We start from the raw sequence: 20,914 nt of genomic DNA on the forward strand, positions 1-20,914 counted from the left end.
CTGGGTAGAAGCAAGTGCAAATGTAAATATTCTTGCTAAGATACGAAAAAAATTGTAGTAATATTTAGGGTAAAATGTGTGTGTGATATGTAACCTCAGAATAGGTATCTTAGTTCAGATTCCCGTGAAACAGAGATGAGAATGCAGGAGATCACTGGGGAATTGATCTAAGGTATGGTACATGTAGGGGAGTAAAAAGAAGTGGAAGTGTGCAGCAAGGAGTTGAACTGCAATAGAGTTAAGAGTTCTGTGAGAAACTTGGAGCTGGGATGGCTAGGTTGTGCAAAGGAGCCAGGCCTGTATATACCTGCCATTGCATCTGAGCTTCCCCCAGAAAGGCCACAATCTTGGGTGAAGTGACTCTCTTTGAATGAAGGTAATTTCTGGAGGGGGCTAAGCTGTGAGCCTTAGGAACCAATACTGGCACCAGCTGAGAAAATAGACAGTTAGTCCTGAAGAGGGGCACATAGAGCATCAGAACATCCACTACAGCAGATGAGGACCTGGGTAAAGAGGTTGGATTTTATGTTTAGTATCTACATGGGCAATTCAAGCAAGTGTTTGTCCTGATATGATTTATAGTTTTAAAAAGATGCTCCTGGCTAGTGTGTATAGAAATCTGAGAAGGAATTATTGTGGAATATGGAAGACAAGTGAGGAGTGGAATACTTGAGTAGTCCAGGAATGTGATGATGCTACCTTGGTCAAGGGTAACAGGAGAAGATAGGCAATAATTAGAAGCTAAAGCCATGGGTTGGAACTAACTGAATCTCTCAGAAAAGTGTTACACCAAGAAAACTAAGGCTAGAATTCAGGAGAACAACATTACTTAAGTCAAGAGAGAAAGAAGCAATAAAAAGAAAAACTAAAAGGACTGCAAGACAAAGTAAACTGAGGTAAGAAGGTGGAATTATGTAAATATTAGAAGCCTTGTGTTTCAACAAGGAGAAAGTGATTAACCACATCAAATGCCACAAGAGAAATTTAAGAAGATAAAGGTAGGATTTTCCACTTGGTGAGGTTACCAATAGTACTTCCAAAGTTTCATACATGTAATAGGATGGAAGAAACTAGTGGTTGGTAAAGAAAGTGACAAAGGAAGGAAAAGGAAAGCAAAAAATGATTGATTGGCTGTAGGTAAATGGAGAGCAAAGGATTTAATTAAAGTGACTAATAAGGTTAGGAAAGAATTTTTAGTTTGCTTTTATGTGTTTGTATTTTAAAAATACAGATATCTGACTGGGTTTTCTAGCATGCACACACACAAACACACACACCAAAAACCCAGAATACAAAGAGTTGATAAAGGTTAAGTTGAAGATAAATCAACACTGTCTCCATAATCAATCCTCTGTCATAAAAATCAGGAATTGGTTGGATCTATGTGGGGTTGGGAAGGGCTGTAAGTGAAAAAGTTCACATCAAATTAATCCTATGTCCTTGGAGAAGCAAAAGATAACACTGAAAGGCATAAGACATGAAATGATGATATGATATAATTAGCCATTGAATGTTTCAAAAATATTAATGTACACATTAAGGATGGCATCAGTTATACTAAGATGTGCAATAAAACACCTAACCATAAACAAATTAAAAAAATATGATCTTTATTCTGAGAAAGCTGCTAAGCAGAGATAGAAAGTGTGGACAAAAACTGCCTTTATATGCATGAGCTACTACTATGCTCCTTACTTATTAAACTATGTAAGACAATTCAACACTCATTCAAAATTTGCATTCTTTGTATGATGGAGTCTCTTTTTTCCATTGCTTGATTACTTTCTCAGTAGTCAACACTGACTTTCCATAGTCATAACACATACAAACTCAATAAGAGATAATGGCTTCTACATGTAAATGTGCATCTATAACTCTCTAGTCACTGCATAATTTTATTGGTATTTAGGGTAAATAATAATTTCAATATGTGTTTACTAGACTTAGAGTAGTCTAGCCAACTCACAAAACAGAGTTATATCAGAAAATTTGTGATTTCCATTTAAATGCCTAAGAGTTCACTTATAATGGGAGATATGGACTCATTTTAGTATGGCATTTTTATTTTGTAATGTTTTAGTAGACTCACTTCTTTTCTTAGCAATATAGCATATTAAGTTCTGTAGCATGAATTATTACAAACATAAAAGTTGATTTAAAAGAGCCTATGGAAATGATAAAAACTGTATGTATCTAGTTTGGCTCTTATAACCTTGAGTGAGCTATTAATATTGACTAAAAATTCAACTATTATGCTACCAATAATTTCTGAGATGTAAAAACAACTTAGATGGTATGATTTATAACATAAAATCTACATGATTATAAAAGTTACTTTAATATTAGGTGTTATAAATTAATGCTAAAATGCATGGAAGAATGACAGAAAGACCATTACAAAATTCTATTTTGGATATTATAATAGAGATAATATGCTGCAATTTAGTTTAATGAGTTGCAATTAAGAAACTGTTTCAAGAGTTGCATGTGACTTCTTTTAATTATTAGTTATTAGTTGTTCCTGCATAAGTGTATTTAAAACCACATTATTTGAACTGTAGTACATGATAAAAACTCTTCAATATATTAATATCTCTTATGGACTACAGAGAAAATTTAAAAAGAGAAATCAGTAAAATTTAAAAAGAAACACAGTACTTTTAATTCTCAGTACTTGTGAGGAGAATATGAATATTTTAGGAAGCCTATTACTTGTGAAATGGAGAGAACACACACCTACATATGTAATTTGGGAATATTCTGACAAAAACTAAGGGACTAAATATTGAATACTTATCCATCCAAGAGGTACACCAATTTAATGGTCATCTCAAATCAAATATGTAAAGGTTAGGGCTGCCATAACAGAATATCACATATTAGCTGGCTCAAGAAAGAAAAATTTATTCTCTCACACTTGTGGAAGGTAGGAGTTCAAGAACAAGATGCTCTCAAGGTTGGTATCTGATGAGGCCTCTCTTTCTGGCTTATAGATGACCACCTTCTCATCATAGTGAGAAGCATGGAGAGAGAGAGAGATTGCTGGTGTCTCTTCTTTTTATAAGGACACCAGTCCAACCGGATTAGGGCTCCACTTTTACAATTTCATTTAGCCTTGATTACTTCTTTAAAGGCCCATCTCCAAATACAGTCACCCTAGGGATTGGGCTATAAAATATGAATTTTGAGGGAACAGAATTCAGTCCATAACACTATGATAAATAATATTTCACAGTTAGATGAAGAAAATATTATAGGATCCTACGACAATCAGAATAGGTTTCTATTTCATCTAAGAGGAAGACGAAAACCTGCTGAATTAGCTCTGATTTTAGAATAAAAAAGAAACACTGCCTACCTTCATCCTATAGCATACATGGCTCATAGTTTTGAAAAATTCAAAAATGTGTAAAATATAAAAGAAGTATTATTATATTTCATATTCTGTTTGGATATATAATAAATCACAAAGTAATTGCCAAAGCAAATATATAGTTTTGCTAAAAGGAGAAAATATCTTAATGTTTGAGTGACTAAAAATAGAATCTTGATTAAACTTCCTGTGAAAAAGCATGTCTAATTTCACATCAAATTAGAATCTGTGATCTATTTGATCGCAGATATTTCTAGAAAATATAAAAAGCTGCAATGAAACATCCAACACTTTTTTAAAAGGCAGACTGCCACATGCAGCACCTCATTTAGACGTGTCTGGAGTCTTGGAAGCTTGACTACCCTACATTCTCCTACAAATAGACCTTGAGAGCTTATTTGGAGGTTCTAACAGGGGAGAACAGCTACTGTATACTCATGACTGAAAAACAGTCCTCTTCAGGCAGGGAGCATCTTCCTCTTCAACCCTGCAGGTAGCTTCTGAAGAGATGCACACGGAGTGCTGAGGGAGGAAGGGGATGCCCACCTACACACAGATCAGCTGATTTTACCCCGGCCATCAATGGGTGACAGATTTCACAGCCAGATCACCCTCATATCCACATTAAACATTCCTAATGTCATATATTTAAGCTTCTCATTTACACTATATTTTATATAGAAAAGTGTAGAAATACTTTAAAATTCACATAAAAGGAAACCTATTATACAAAACCATCCTTCCCTTACATAAGTTATGGTTATATTAAAAATTGTGTAAATAGTTGTTTAAATTCGTTCCCCCCAACTCTCCATATTTAGTGCAGAATCACCAGCACTTACACAGCCCTTTATTCATATTGAGAACTCAATAAACATATGTTGAAAAATGAACATATTTTATTGCTTAGCTGTTTAATTGAAGGGTCATTTCATTTTCCTCATATGTTCTAGAACCTTTTTGGAAATTATTTTTTGCACTATGCACATTCCTTGATATTCTTTTTTACATTTATTTATTTTTGAGAAACAGAGTGAGACAAAGTGTGAGCGGGGGAGGGACAGAGAGAGAAGGAGACACAGAATCAGAAGAGGCTCCAGGCTCTGAGCTGTCAGCACAGAGCCTGATGCTTGGCTCGAATCGACGAACTGTGACATCATGACCTGAGGTGAAGTCAGACGCTCAACTGACTGAGCCACCCAGGTGCCCCTACATTCCTTGATATATTTAACTGATACTTTGCACATTTTGAAATTTTAATAGGGAGAGGCTTCTCTTTTCTTCATCTATGAATCTAAAACCATCACATTTCTTCGTGATGGTGTCTCCAAATAACCTCACCCAATTATGTTAACTCCTCCACTTATTGTAATATATTTGTATACTATTAGTATCCACAGAATGCTACATTACTATTAGTGCTATTAACTGGCATAATTATTTCTTTTACTAAACAACTAAACAGTGGTAGTAATAACATGTGTGCACGTGTGTGTACCTGCCCCCGATGTAAGGATGGAAACCATGATGTCTGTTCACTGTTTTTTTTTAACACTCCTCAATTTCATGTTTCATAATGGCTGTATATTCACTAACAACTGCTACGGCAAAAGATTCAATTCAAAAATGTAACATTTAACATGAAATTAAGGGGATCATCTAGGAGGGGCTCACCATAATAATACAAGAATGAACCCTTCAAACACAGCTCCATTTCCTATGCATCATTCTTCAAGAGACTTTGTTTTGTTTTGCTTTCCTTCTCAGATTCTTGCTGAAATTTCTAAGCATTTTGTTAACCCTTTTCCATAGTTGCTTTCCATAGTTGCTTTCCATCCTATCTTTGAGTCAGATAGGATATTTAGAAAAATACTATTCCATCAAGATGTGAGCAAATAGACAACATCATGACATTCTCTCGGGCATATTACTGAAAAGTCTTACATTAAAGTGACTTATTTAACTTTGTTTAATGTAATTTACACCAAAATAATTTCCTTACGTAACCCTTTCTAATTCTTCAGAACTCATATCATGAGTAACATATTTGAGAAAATGCAGGACGACTTAAGTTTCTTTCCTGAATTATAGCACATAAATGAAGAACATTCTGCTGAACATAACAGAATTATATTAAAATAGGTCTTTCCACAAACACACAGCCTTCAGCTTATACAAAAACATCCTTAAACAAATTACTTGGTAAGAAAGAGAAAAATTCAAGGTAATTCAGTGCATAAATGGACACCAGAAAGTGAAAGCCTGATGTGAGCAAGAACTTTCTCAATGATAGTGTATCAGGAAGTCTCTAAAAATTATGCGTGCAACTTCCTAATTTACTTCATTCTCAAAACACACAAAACATTTATGTGGGTAAGGAGATTGAATTAGAGAAGAAAATGCAAATTCAGAGTCGGACCACAGATCTTGTAATGAATAAAGCAGTCATTTTTGCTATATCAAGTGTAGAAATATACCATTTTCATGGTACATTTATTAGGGTAAATTCTCTGCAAACTAAAAGATGATAATAAAAGAATAATAATTAGTTTTCTTACTATATGTGTAAGACCATTCCTAAATGTATAAGCTAACAAGGATTTCTATTCCAGGAATGACAAGAATGTGAGCAAAGGAGTCACACAATCAGGTTAAAAGATTCACTCTGGCTGCTGTGGGGTAATCAACTCTCAGGAGCTGGTTGTGTAAGAGTCTGAAGCATACAACAAGTTAGAAGCTAGGCAGTTCTCTACAGGAGATTCTATGCTTGCCTGGACTAAGATATTAGTGATACAGGTTTAAAAAAAAATGAAGCATATAAACATATAAACATGTGAGCTTTATTTTAAGAACAAACCACCAGTATTTTTTAATGGATTAGATGGAAAAAGTGAAAACATGAATTCAACATGATAATTCTAAAGGTTTTCACATGAACAACTGGTTGAAAGAGACACCACTTACTTAAATAGGGCACTTCAGGGAAGGAGTAGCTTTTGGCGAAAAAAGGATGAAGACTATTTTTTAACATATTAAGTTGATGATGCCTTTTAGGAATCATAGTCAATCAAATACTTGATTTATAATATATGGTAAAGCAAAAAATATCTATCATTATAGTTGTTAAAAGAAATTTCACAAATATGGATTTAAGGAATTACTTCTAAACACAGCTATAAATAGGAAAGCTGCCATTTTTCTTATAAGTTACAAAAAAAAGGAAGATGTCAGTAAAACACACACACACACACATTTTGGTGTGTAATAAAAACTTGAGTAATTTATTCATTCACTCTATAAATGTGGCATTATGGGCTATGTATATTAACTCTTAGTAACTCTGAATAAGCAACACTGATCAAGAATCTCCCCTTGGATCTTAGAATCTAGTGATAAAGACAAACGCTTATTATATATATTTTTTAAGTTTATTTATTTATTTTGAGAGAGAGACAGTGCAAGCAAGTGCATGAGCAAGGGAGGAGCAGATAGGGAGAGAGAAAATCTCAAGCAGGTTCCATGCTGTCAGTGCAGCACCCAAGGTGTGGCTAGGTCCCAGGAACCGTGAGATCGTGACCTGAGCTGAGATGGAGTCAGATGCTTAACCAACTGAGCCACTCAGGCGCCACAACGCCTATTATATTCTTTGATAAAAACATGGAGGGCTTTATAAGAACCAATAATAATAAGAATAGATCTTCCCAGTGTGGAAGGGAAAGGCTTCCTTGAGGAAAAATGGAGAATAATTTGTGGAATTGGCCACACCAAGTAGGAGGGGAGAGGAGAAGGCAAAGGCTCAAGGAGGATTTCATGAGAGGGTAAAACAGGATTTTATAACTCACAAAATTTAAGCAGTTTTGAGTATAAAGTAAAATTTCTTCATATTGTGTAAGACAGAGGCATTTATTTTAGTGGCATGCATTTAGTTTTGCTGAACTGTTCTCCTTTGAAGCTAGGTGATAAAATGTTCAAAGATAAATTCATAAGATAGAGAATCAAGAGGAGATTTGGTCAATGTGGAAAGGGGATGGAAGTGGAGAGGCTATTGCTGCAGTTTTGCCAGAAGTGCAACATGTTCTTCACCTCCTTAGGGTGAAAATGTAATACTCCTTTTAGTACTCATCGCAGAGTTAAAACCCAAAATACGATGAGAGAGTCCCCTTAATATTTCTTTTTAAAAGTGTATTCCCTTGGTCCTTGAAACCCTGCTATAAAATTACTAATTAATATTTGGCAAGGAATTTGGAAAGGTGTATATTCCCAGACATGCCATAAAACATCTTGGTTAGAATGTAAAATCAAGGCTACAGTACACCCATTAAAAGGATTTATAACTGTGTTTTAACTTAGAGTGGAGATGGAAAGAACACCAGACAGCTGTTAAGGGGTTGAGAGCAGAAAGCATGCTCCACTATTCATCAAAAAAGAAGACGCCAGAGATACAGAATTTGTTTTAAGTTGCTGGAAGATGTTAAGAATTAAACAAGCTTAGAATTGATATTTTTAAATTGGAACATAATTTGTGATTCAACAGATATTCTAATACGATGAAACTCTCAGGAATATTTGTAATAGAGATGTTTACTTATGAAACAATGATAGCATTATATTTGATATTTTAATATATTACACTAAATTGGGGAGGAGGGGAGTTACCCCCCAAAAAGAAGAATTTTAAAATATTCTTCTTGATATGAGGCTAGACAGGCACAGCTTGGAGCTTTTGATATGTAATCTAAGTGTCATTTTCAACTCCAGTGGTTGCTCATCAAAAGAATTACTTGGTTTAGGAATAAAGATAAGTTACAGAGCATCAAATATGTAGTGCAGTTTTACTCAGGATCTTGTCATCTATAGATACAAGAAAGTTATCATAAATTTTATGCAGAATTAATGTATTTTACATGCCACAGTTGGATTTCATACAAGTTGTCTTACTGTGTCATCGAAAATATGATATCCATCCAAAATCTAGGTTATCAAACTTCAGAGATTAGCATTAATTGGGGAAAGTTGAGAATTAAAAGATCTATAGTTTTTGATATTTAAAATTACAGAATTCTATAGAAAATATTACTTTGCAAGGAAGTTTTCAAATTAGGAGCTTCTGTGAAGGAACCGTCATAACTACCACCACTACTACTGCTACTACTGCAACTACTATAAATACTCCACCACTCTTAATACTATTACTGCCACTAGAAGTAGTAACTACAACAGCAAACTTTGTTGCAGTCACTGGATAGTAGACACTGTGCTGAACACTGTAAGCATAACTTATTTTTTATCAAAAGTCATATCAGGTGGACATTACTATTTTCATCGTATAGGTAAAGAAATACAGCTCAAGGTCACTTGGCTAGTAAAGAGCCAAGACCTTATCTCAACTTAAAAGTTTGTGTTACGATAGTCCACACTCTTCACTATAAGTCTGAGCTTCCATTCACAGGTAACTGTTGAGAAGATGTGTACGTACTCTTTCATACTGCAAATTAAAAAAACATAGGGAGGAAACAGAAAGAGGCCACATCAAAGTATTGGTAAATAATTTGAATTTTTGCCTTAAGTAAATTTTGCTAAACTATTTATTTTAATAATCAGAGTTGATATTTATCAGAAAAGAAAAACACATTGCTTTCTTGGTATTAAAATGTCAATTGCTGCTGAGGATAAGGCTAATCAATACACTAAGACCCAAATGCAGAACTTTATAAAGTTTGTTTAAATAGCTCAGCTAATTATATAAATGTAGAAGGTATCAAAACAGATACTGCTGAGCTATCCCACTGATTCAGAGAGTTATCCATAATAAGGCAGTAATAACGGATTATAACAGGCATGGTATTTTGAGACTTCTGACAAATTCTCATGGGGATTTAGTTAAGACCTTAGAATCAAACATACAGAAAATTCTGGAATATCAAAGGTGAATGATATTTCCAAGTGAAAGAATGTCCCACATAACCCTACAGAGCTTTGTCACATATGCTTTGAGAGGATTCCAGAGTCACACATGTTAATTGGTTACTAAAAAGGCAGTGGAAGCTTGCTTCTTTTACAGAAGAATATTTCCTTAGAACTCTGTCCTTCAAACACCCACTGTAAATTATCTGTGGCCAAAGCCACAATATGTTTTCCCCAATCATGTCATATCCTTGAAAGTTATAGTCTTTCCTCAAGTGATAGAGTTACTTGTAATGTACATTTATTTATTTATAAAAAAAATGGTTAGGGGTGTCCCGGTGGCTCCGTTAGGCCTCCAACTTCGGCTCAGGTCATGACCTCAAGGTTCATGCGTTCAAGCCCCACATCAGGCTCCGTGCTAACTGCTAGGAGGAGCCTGGAGTCTGCTGAAGATTCTGTGTCTCCACCTCTCTCTCTGCCCCTCTCCCACTCGTGCTCCGTCTCTGTCTCTCAAAAGTAAATAAACATTAAAAAATAAATTAAAACAATTTTGAAAATGGATAAATAACATAAAGCTGACATATATTTTAACAGAATTATAGCTCATTAGGTGTCTTCAACAAGGATAAATGACATTGAAGTTTAAAAGTGTGTAAATTTTAAAAATATGGTTCTCTTCATGAATAGTTAAATTAATTATAATAAATAAATGCAATGGGAGGAAGAAAGTATGGAAGGAATAAGAGAAGGGGAGAAGAAGGGAAGGACGAAAAGAAAGAAGGTAGGAAGGAACTGAGGGAGCAAAGGAGGAGAGGGCAGGAGGGAAGGAGGAAGAAAGAAAAAGACAGAACTTAAGATTCAAGTTCCAGATGTTTTAGTCTTCATACTCTTTAACTAATTAAAGTCAAGTGAAGGCAAAGACTAGTAGCCAATTAACATGTTTTATTTTTAAAAAGTTAAAATTCAAATCTATAGTTTACTAAAATCAGTATAAAATCCATTAAAATAAAAAAGACATTATATATCTACTTATGGGAATCTGCCTCCTTGACTAATATAAACTTTTTACTTATTATTTCCCACACACCCTTTTTATTATTTTTAATTTTTTCTTATTTTTTAAGTAAGCTCTATGCCCAAATGGGGCTTGAACTCATGACCCCAAGATCAAAGTCCTATGCTCTACCAACAGAGCCAGCCAGGTGCCCCCCTGCAATTAATTAAGAATTAATTGCAGTTAATATTGACATTTCCAGGCATTTACCTTTTATTCTTCCATGGTGTTTAGTAAGATGTTTTGTTATGAAAAAAACCTCTCCCTGTGTTTATTAATTTGATTGTTCAAAACTAAATAAAAAAGATTTTCTTATTGTATGGATTCCAGCTCTTTGAGTAAGTAATCCTCTAGAGAATGTTCTATACCTGTTTAGTTATGTTATTCTTAAAAGACATTCTCAATCTAATTGCTTGAGCTAGAACCATCTGTTAATGGGTCTCAGGTAAAACTAGGAGTTTCCTTCATAAGAAAGAGATCACAGGATACAATAGGATACAACACAGTAGGTATTTAATAAAGGTTGCAAGTTCATGTCTTTAATCCACTTCCTTTTCAATAGTAATAAAAATTTTGGAGAGTCATATGACTCCCTCACTATTAAAGGATACATTTTACAGTTCCTTCTGCAGCAAATGATCATGTCCCTATGTAACAGGGTTTGGTGGAAGCTTACAGACACATTCATTATAAAATAGCTAACCGCGTTGTTGGCCCCTCTTGATCTCCTCTGCCCACTACTTGGCTTATGGGTGTTGCTAGATTGAATGATGAGGTTTAGAATGTACATAATGAAATACTGCCATTGAAGGATTGTTGTGAGCCATATCAACTTTGCAATGCATATCTGAAATTATATAGGAAAGGAAAATAAGTGTTAATCTTGTTTGGCATCTTTTATTCAATTATTTTTTTCAAGCTTTTTGTTATTCATGGACAAGCTGAACTAATATCTCATTTTTGTATAACACTTATATACCTTTATCTGAAAAGAAATAAATAATAATTTGGGGACCATATAGTCTCTGTTTTACTTGTTATTATTTGTTTTTCCTAACTAAAAAAAATCTTATTAATTAAGTTCACTACTAAGTCCACTTAATATCTCCTCTAATGTCCTAAATTCATGTTTAAAAGTTTTTATTCACATGTCTTAACAGAGGTCCCTAGTCAGGATCTGTATTTGAATCCCACTGATAATTATATCCATGTTCTCCTTTTTACCATTGCATACCCTTTCTTAAATATTTTAGATAATGTTAATCATATTTTCTAGTGGAAACATAACCAATTAATAAGAGCTAACATTTATGAACAGTTTCTATACAGAGCTACTCAAATTAATGCTATCTAATTTAATCTTCACAAAACCCCAATATCATTATTATATCCATAATGAAATAGACTTAAAAAACATTAAATGACTTGTGAAAGATCACACACTCATTGGAACAAACAGAACAATTATCCATTAATTAAATCAGTTTCTCTTTCCAAAAATTTACATTCAACAGAAAGTGTGCCTGGTATTATTTACATCTTAGGGGATATGGTTTTAAGCCAAGGCAGTGGCAACAGAATTAGACATGAGAAAGTTTTCTTGACCCTTAAGTGATTTACTGAGTGACTAAGCTCCTTCAGATTTATGATGATAAAAACATGTTTGGTACGTACAAGGGAGCAAATGATGAATTGTGAGACTCATAAAAGATAGCCCTCAGCAGGTGAAACTGATTATTATTCAAGGGGATAAAACATGACACATCTTTTGAGCTATATATGTTGAAGTCTGAGCATGTAACACTCTGATGCTATGGCATCCATCTATGCTGTAGCTAGATTCTTTTGTTACTTTGATTAATACTGTAAAAATGATGATTAAATAGATAATGCAGGTCAGTCTAAAAAAATACTGGCTGATTTGTTCTTACGTTGCTTGTATCTTCATAACGAAAACTGTAGCTTGACTTGGATTTTGTTTTAGTTGTTAGCAGCAACCAAGATTGTCATTATCTGGCATTCCATATTTCCCCAAGTAACCAGACTGTTTTTACTACATCCACTTTTTAAATATAATAAGTATTGCTGGATTCATCTTTCCTTTTTTTTTTTTTTTTTTGACATTCATGAAATGAACATGTATACTCTGAGGCAGAGAGTAAAAGCAAAGTTTTTAAGGGACTGAAGCTAATATAATTATGGTGCATGGATTATGAAATCCTTAAGGGAAACAATATAAACTTAAAATTTTAATTTTAATTTTAATTTAAATTTAAGTGCAGACTTGAAAGAAGTCTGTGTAAATTAGGACCCCTGAAGCTTGAGCTTCATTAGTTTCATGGTAAACCCACTTCATTAGAACAATATACATACATACTTCTTATATATACATCATAGATACATCTTATTAGTAATAATAAATTAGTTCTAATAATATAGTTCCTGACACAATCTATGAAGATATAGAAGTTTATAATTTTTCATTTTATCTCTAGTCTTTATATTTATATATGAAGTTACCTACACGTCTCATAATATTTAACATAACCAACATTTATTGTACCAGGCATTGTTCTAACCACTTTTATATCCATCAATTACATTGTGAAACAGTTCTACCACCTATAAAATAAATACAAACAGATAGAATAACTTAATTATAAATTATAAAATGAGAAAAGGTAAATTAGAAAGGGGTATCTAGGACTTGATGCAACTTAAAACCAAGTGAAGAGACAAAGCATTACGTTTCAAGTTAAGTTTCAGAAACAGACACCCTTTATATTTAGTAATGACAAGAATTTCATAAGGAAATCTAAAAGAGAAAAGAGTCTTTTGAAAAATATATCAAAAGTGATCTCCCCTCTTACCAGCAAAAAAGGAAGAGTGGGAGGGGGGTGGGGAAAGAGGGAAGAAATAAAAGGAGAAAGTGATTATGAGTTGTAAAGGAAATAAGTATACTTATATATACTGCAAGGTTTTGCCAGTGTATTTTCACAATGACTTCCAGACATATTTTCACAGTGCATATAATGCAAATTTGAAATATAATCCTGTTATATCACTCTTATCAACACTGACTGGTATCATTACTCCTGCCCTGGCCCTGCAAAAAAAGAGCCAATTTTTTAATGCCCCCGATTTCGAATCTGAGAGACCACCAAGGAGCCGATACTGATGCAAAGGCACGAGGGTTTATTTGCAAGCTCAAGTTTGGGCCCAAGTATACCCGACACAGCGACACAGCGGAGCAGGGAACTTGGACCCCTAGGTTAAGAGGCGTAGCAGTTTTATAGGGGCCAGTGGCCAATGAGATTGTAACACACACAGAAAGTTGCATAGTCATGCCAGTCCACACGCAGGTGGCCAATTGAATTACAATTTACCCTATAGTAACTGTTTGAACTAGCCTATCACTCTGGTCAGAATTGGCGCGCAAGTTTGGCGGGCAAAAGGTGGGGTTTACATTCTTTGGCGGTTAGGGGTTCCGCATTCCTATATGAGCCGGTTTCCAGTAAGGGTGTGCTCAGCGGCTTGACTAGGGTGGGGGAGTGTCTTAAGCAATAAGCAGGTCATGTGGAGGTTATACATGAGATGGTGGGTGTAGCACAAAATGGAGTTAGTCTTGCTCTGCTTGTCCAGGAGTAGAGGATTTTTGTTAAATTCCTTGGATCCCACAATTTGATATGTAAAAAGTAAAAAGTAGCTTCTCATTTTTATTTCAATTATTATTTTTACCTTTAATTTTGTATAAGTCTAAAAATGTTCACATAGATTTGTAGACTAATTACCTTCCTGTTTAAGTTATCTTTTCATTATTCTTTCATCATGTTCTAGGAAGGTATTTGGTGTTTTCCTAAATATTTGTTAAAATAATAAAAGTCACTCATTCCATTTACTTTCCTTTTATAATCATTTGACTCTTCTATTTGCAATATTTTATAGAATATAGTTTATGATGTTACATAGATGCATCTTTCAGTTTTTCTACTATAATTTGTAAATTGGATGTGATGCTTAAAGAGAATATGTGAATATATATTTAATATGTTAATATTTATTAATGTTTCATTTTAAAAGCTGTTTTATATTCAATAAATATAGACTCCATTTACGAGTGGTTGAATTAGTGATATAATTTCATTTTCTTTAAACATGTATTCAGTTTTTTACAAAATAAAAATATGTTATGTTTAGATATATCCTGCATATAAATGTGCACATGCACTTAATTACATACTTGTTGAAGCTTCCATTAATCATTCTATCAATCAATACATCTATTTCCTAATCCATATTACCATTATATAATTAATTTTAACATCATATAGCAAGTAACCTTACAAAACACACACAAACACAATTTTTTTAATTGTTCCCCAAAATGTGGCTTATTTAGTTGTATGCCTTTTGTGAATAGAGAAGCAGGATTATGGCATTTGGAACTTAAATTCTTATAGGATGTGAATAAGTGAAATTAATAAAATGGGGCCAGGATGAATATGTTGCTGTCTGCTTAACCGGTAAGTTTACTGGATTATATTATAATATACAGTGTTTTTCATGCAACCAAAATCCTAGTAAGAGGGTTGCTTTCAAGAAGCGATATTGCCTCACAGAAGAATGTTGTCCATGAAAAGTGCAAATAATGGATTTTTTGAGAGGTAATATCAAATCTGAGATTGAAGTTTCTCATTTGCCTGCAGAAATTTCCATTCTTACCAATGGAATCAGATAATGGTCACTGTTCTTAGGGAAACATGAATTTCAAATAACTTATTTTCATTTTCTGAAATTCATACCCTTGTGTGTGCTTGCTGATATTCAGGTAACTAGGTCAATTCCACTGGGTTCACGAGTGTCAGTTCTCAGAAATTCATAACTCCAGGTGAACCTTAGAGTACATAGGTCAAATTCTAGTATAGAATCCTGTTGGAATTTTGATTAAAATTGCATTAAATTAAAAGACTAAGTTTGGAGGAAGTAAAATATTTATGAGATTATATTTCTTTCCATGTATTTTGACCTGCCTTTATGTTCTTCACTGAACTGAAGTTACATTCTTCATGTGGATCTATCCTTAAATTTCTTTTAACATTTTTAAAAATAACTTAATAATTTTGCTGTATTACCAAAACAGTTTTCTGACATGTTTTCTTATATAAAAACGCTCCTGATTTATATTTACATATATGTTATATCTATACACATTTATATTTGTAAAACATATTTTAACTTTATGTATAAATACACACATACATTTGAATGTATGTATACATACATTTGAATATATGTGTATATACACAAATACACAGATATATAACACAGAACTTTATTTTAGCTCTAATATTTTGCAGGCTTACAAATACTATACAGAATTAATCCCATTTTTTGATCTCCAGTTTAATTTGATATTTCGAGATTTTTTTGTTTCCTTTATTACTTGGCTTACACTTCCAGAGTAATGCCAAATGAAATTTGTGATTCTTCGGCAAATGTCAGAATATTATGTGTTGGGAAAGACAATCTGCCATGAACCTAGAGCATCCCTGCATATCTGTATGCCAAAACCGCAAGGTTTGAACATTTTTGTGCCTGGGCTCTTTTTCAGGAATGTGCTCGCAGTGAGCAACTTTGTGGGATGAGATAATGTCACCCTCTGGAACCAAGAAGAGAATTATTTACTGCTCCCTCTGAAAGAGTGGATTTCCCAAGTCAATACTCCTCAGCTTTATTGCAAACTCACTGCATGTGCAATGTCCATCTAGCACCCCATTCCCTACATTGCCTCCATGGGACTTGATGAGAAGGGGAGTTGATGTGCTTGCTGATACTCATGCTGATTCTTGTGCTGTCCTTTGACTCTGATCTCATGTTTCATGTCTTCTGCCTGCATCATGAAATAGTAATAGGCTAACATATTGTGTCGAAAGTAAGATAAAATTGAATCATAGAGGTACTGGGTGGCTCAGTCAGCTTAGCGTCCGACTCTTGATTTCGGTATAGAACATGATCTAATGGTTCATGGGTTTGAGTCCCACGTGGGGCTCGGTGCTGATGGTGCAGGACCTGCTTGGGATTCTCTCTCCCTGCCCCTCCCTTGCTAATGCTTTCTCTCTCTCTCTCTCTCTCAAAATAAATACACTTAACTTTTAATTGAATCTTAAATCTAACAATTTCGGTAATGAATATGAGAAATAGATGACACGGGATGTTTAAAATGGCTTTAAACAAGGAGATGATCAAGGGCCCTACAATTTGGATTTGGGGATATGGGCACAATACCTGGGATTGGGTAGCAAATGCATTTGCCCAAGTGATGAGCTGGACAAATGTAAGGATCTCTTAATATCCTATCTGTTAATGAGGCTGAACAATGAGAGGTAAAATTGAAACAAACCCATGAATAATAATTTGGTTGTTGCTTCTTCTCCTCTGGATAGTAGAAAGGAGGGATGCTATGATGTCAATGTGGCAGCAAGTCCCACAAGCCACAGTTGGAAGATAATGTTGCTGTGGCTGTGGAGTTACCAGACTTAAAATGAATGGCATCAGCAATAAGGACCTTCTTATTCAATATAGAGCTTGACGTGACCCAAAAACATTAGAAGTTTGTTTGGTAGGGCAGCCAACATGTGGACACTCAAATGCAAAAATGAACCAAAGATTTGCTAACAAACTGGTCTCCACCACTGGGTAATCTGCAATGAGGCAGAGCCACAGAGGCATGCACAGGGCAGAAGGAATAGGGCCATTATGTCCAGGTGTTTGATGGATATGGTACACAGAGGAAGAACTGGCACTCTCTTGGCTTCCCTGACTTTGGAGTTAAAGGTCAGGAAGGAAAAAAATCCTCCCTCCTGATACTTCCTATCCCCACATCTAGTTTTCCCCTTCTCCCTGCATTCCATGCATTCTAGGCCCATGTATCTTTATACCTGATCCTACGGAGAAAAACAAAACAAAACAAAACAAAACAAAACAAAACAAAACAAAACTGAATTCAGCTAAAAGGTTCTTGCAAGGGGAGGAAAACTACCCTGACCTTGGACATGAGGCCCTCTGGGCCAATTCAAGGTATTCTCTTTCTGCCTCCTACTTCTAAATGTATAATGAATAGTGATGTTTAATGTTCATGGACTGTGAATGCCCAACAGTATCAGAAGGAATTCACCCATTCAGGGACAACTACATAGGAGAAAGTCCCTATCTCCTCATATGGGGTCTGCAGGGGCAAAGTAGAAAATCAGGAGAAGGGGAAATCACAGTATAAGTTAAATATTTGATGGCCGGTAGAGGACTCAGAGATACCATTCCCCCGTGCTCCAGCATCATCTGTCTCATGCAGTCTCTAAGCCTTTCCAAATCAAAGACAACTATTAACCCCACTGCTAAGCTCTTATGGAGACTGAATGTTTGACCCATGGTAGCTTTATAATTCTCTAGCTTGACATCCACATTTTGGAGATCTTCAACTCAGATTCAATGACTAACAAGGGAAGGACCTAAGAGGGCTCACTTTTCATATGAAAATGGTGCATGCTTGAGAGCACAGCTGGCCTGTTGTCACATGAAAAAGTGGCAGCTAGACCAGAAAGGAAACCCTTACTTTCCACTCCACCACTTAAGCAAAGCCAATTGCTCCATGAAGCCCTTGATTTACAAAGATCTCCATAAATTTGTGGCTTGGTTCATTCATGGTTTGGCTAAGTGAAAGTCTAACGGTGTTTATTAGAAGGTAGCTGTCATCCAAACTGAGTGGCAACACTGGAAAATCAATAGGAAGGTTTGGCTTCTCATTTTGCTTTGGCTGCAAACTGTGGAAACAAATCACAGCTGCCAATTGAATACGAGATTACTTATGGAGATGGTCATGGTTAAGGGCTCATTCTCTGTTGAAATCTACTGGAATCAAGTTGCTGCTGAAACCTGTAACATCCAAATCTCTGCCACTGGCACTGAGATTCATCATCACACCAAAAATGGCAACACATCCACCTCTACAGACTAGGAACAAAGTAAACAATAATATGTCTCTGATGTCAAGGCCACAACTACACAACTTGCCATTCCTGCCAAAACTTAGCCTGTCTCATGGATGAAGGAGACTACATTGCCCTTTGACCCTTTCTCAAGATTATCTGAGTTACCTCAGAGCTGCCAAGACTCTGGTTTAGAGTATCTCTTTTACTGTGTGATCAGCTAACTGATCACAGCATTATAACCCTTAAAACCATATCTGTATATTTTTCCTTTTATCCAACTCTGACAATAGTGTTTATTTGCCACAAAGAATACTTGATAATGGGGCATATTCAGGTGTTTTATGGTCATTTTATTCCTCTTATAAACCTAGGATACCAGCATTATTGAATGGTAGAATGGACTTTAAAAAAGCCCACTCTACATCCCTCAATTCTGGTCCAGAAAATTCAGAAAGGTAGTTTGGTCAGTGAATATGGTTTTCCCTAGTACGGGTACATTTTCTCTTGCCCACTCCCTGGGTAATTATCAGAATAAGAAGGATAGGGAATTACGTAGACATACATCAAAAATTTATAATTTAATCTAGTCCATTCCTTGGCATAATGAATCTTTATTTTCCTACTGCAACTCCAGACCAGCCTACTTGTTATACCCTTTAAGTGCCAACTCAGTCAAAGTAAGGTGAGGACTTTCAGACTCAATTCTGGCTCAACCATACAGATTATCTTGTTGGACTGACACACCCTTAGATTATAAAGACACTGACATCTTGGTTGTATACACTATTCGTTGTGTCTACCTAGAGTGAACCTCTTAGGCAAATGTGATGCATATAATGGAGCCCTGAAAAAAATGTTAGTTATGGTAATGGTACACATTAACTTTGTATTTGTTGAGAGAGAGCAAGAACCATGACACATAGGGAGGGAATGCCTTAGAGTCACCGATTTGGGGATGGGGTACAATTAATGTATCTTTGTCTCCTAGATACAGCACCACAGCCTAGGGAAACAATCAGGGCCTCCTTAAGGAAAGCAGCAGCTGCAGCTGACAATCTGACCTTTTAAGTGGTTTATAATCCTTGTCTATGTACTATAAAGAAAAATTCATGTGGACATGTCTGGTCCAGAAGTATTCAGATATTCTTACAACGTCAGTGGCAGGTCTTCAACGTGCAGTCCACCTCTGTATGTTTATAAACAGGCCAGCAGTCAGCAAAACTTTTTTTTTCATTCTGACTCCTACAAATTCATATGCTTTTATTGATACCCAAGTGGATTATGTTATGTTATGGGACTGAGGCTGTAAATACTTGTTAACACTCTCCAAATTAACCAATGTAATGGTGATCCAAATCAAGTTTAAAAACAAATGGCTAACTGTTAAGAGTTGTGACTTTCAGGTTAAACATTTATATGTGGGGGGGAAGTGGGTCTTGTAATGTCCTGAGGATTGAGGACTGAGGATGAGAATTATTTTTTGGCATATCTATTGCCCCCTGGAATTAACAGCAATAACAACAAATACCAGTATATCAACTTTCTCTCTCCTGTATGCATAATAATGGATAATGCACTGGTCTTAGACTACATTTTGTCTGTCTGATGTAAGACCAACTGATTCTCTCTGAGACATATTCATAGTTGGCTGGTTCTGTCAACTTGGGGAGGTCACTTCTACAGGTTGATCTCATTATTTTGCTTGGAGCTCTGTTAATAGTTACAGATAGTAGGAAATAATTAAAGGCAGTATGAAACAAAGTGAACAGATTTGATCCCAACCTCTGTCATTTAGATTAATCAGAGTGGACAATGGAGTAGCACATTTATGTGAAAGTTAGGTTTGTCCAAGAACATGTAGAACAAATTGTTGAGAGAGGCAACACTGATGTGGTTGCAAAGCAACCCCTACATGTTCTTGCTGGCTGTATCAAGAACCCAAGCCCTGGCAACTCTTTACCTGGAACATTTCAAGGCTTTGTTTATAATAAGCAATCACGAGGGATGAGGTAATATCATCCTTTGAGACAAACAGTGGGCTTACTTCCTGCTTCCTGTGAAAGAGGTGTACTGCCTAAGCTTAATGCTTCTCATCTGTGACACAGATCTGCTGCATGGGCAGTAACCATCTGTGCCTCTCCACATCATGCCTGGGGAACGTGGGTACTTGGGGAATCAATACACGTCTTATATTCATGATGTTTGCATGACATAATAAATGAGTAATAAATGATACTAAATAATAAATAAAGTCTTTTCTTTCTTACCCAGGAGTCTCATGTTTTCTGCCAGCATCCATCAGACAGTAACGGGCTTTCAAGTAGGTAACTAAATCCCAGACACAAATACATACCCTCGTGGAAATTCATAGCATACATTATTAACCTTATAGCTCTAAGAAGTCTGGTCAAGAAACCTTTCTAAATATTTTAAACTTATGTTTTCAAAAACCCGTATGTCATACTGGAATGTGCTGCTATCAGGATTCTTTTATTTATTTATTTATTTATTTATTTATTTATTTATACCTTTAAATGTTTGATACATTCTAACATTTCTTCATTATTAGACATTTTCTTTTTTGTTTCACTAATGAAT

General features: G+C 35.1%; 1 long non-coding RNA gene across 2 annotated transcripts in view; it reads right to left on the reverse strand.

Moving 5' to 3' along the window:
• Positions 1 to 10,849: 10,849 nt before the first annotated feature.
• LOC122237677 overlaps positions 10,850 to 20,914 on the reverse strand; it is a 129,679-nt gene continuing 119,614 nt past the window's right edge. For both annotated transcript variants that reach the window (XR_006216276.1, XR_006216275.1), the window contains one exon: positions 10,850 to 11,178. This is a non-coding gene — a long non-coding RNA (uncharacterized LOC122237677). The remainder of the gene's footprint in view (positions 11,179 to 20,914) is intronic.

Source organism: Panthera tigris, chromosome B1 (assembly GCF_018350195.1).
Source record: "Panthera tigris isolate Pti1 chromosome B1, P.tigris_Pti1_mat1.1, whole genome shotgun sequence".
NCBI classification, from domain to species: Eukaryota; Metazoa; Chordata; class Mammalia; order Carnivora; family Felidae; genus Panthera; species Panthera tigris.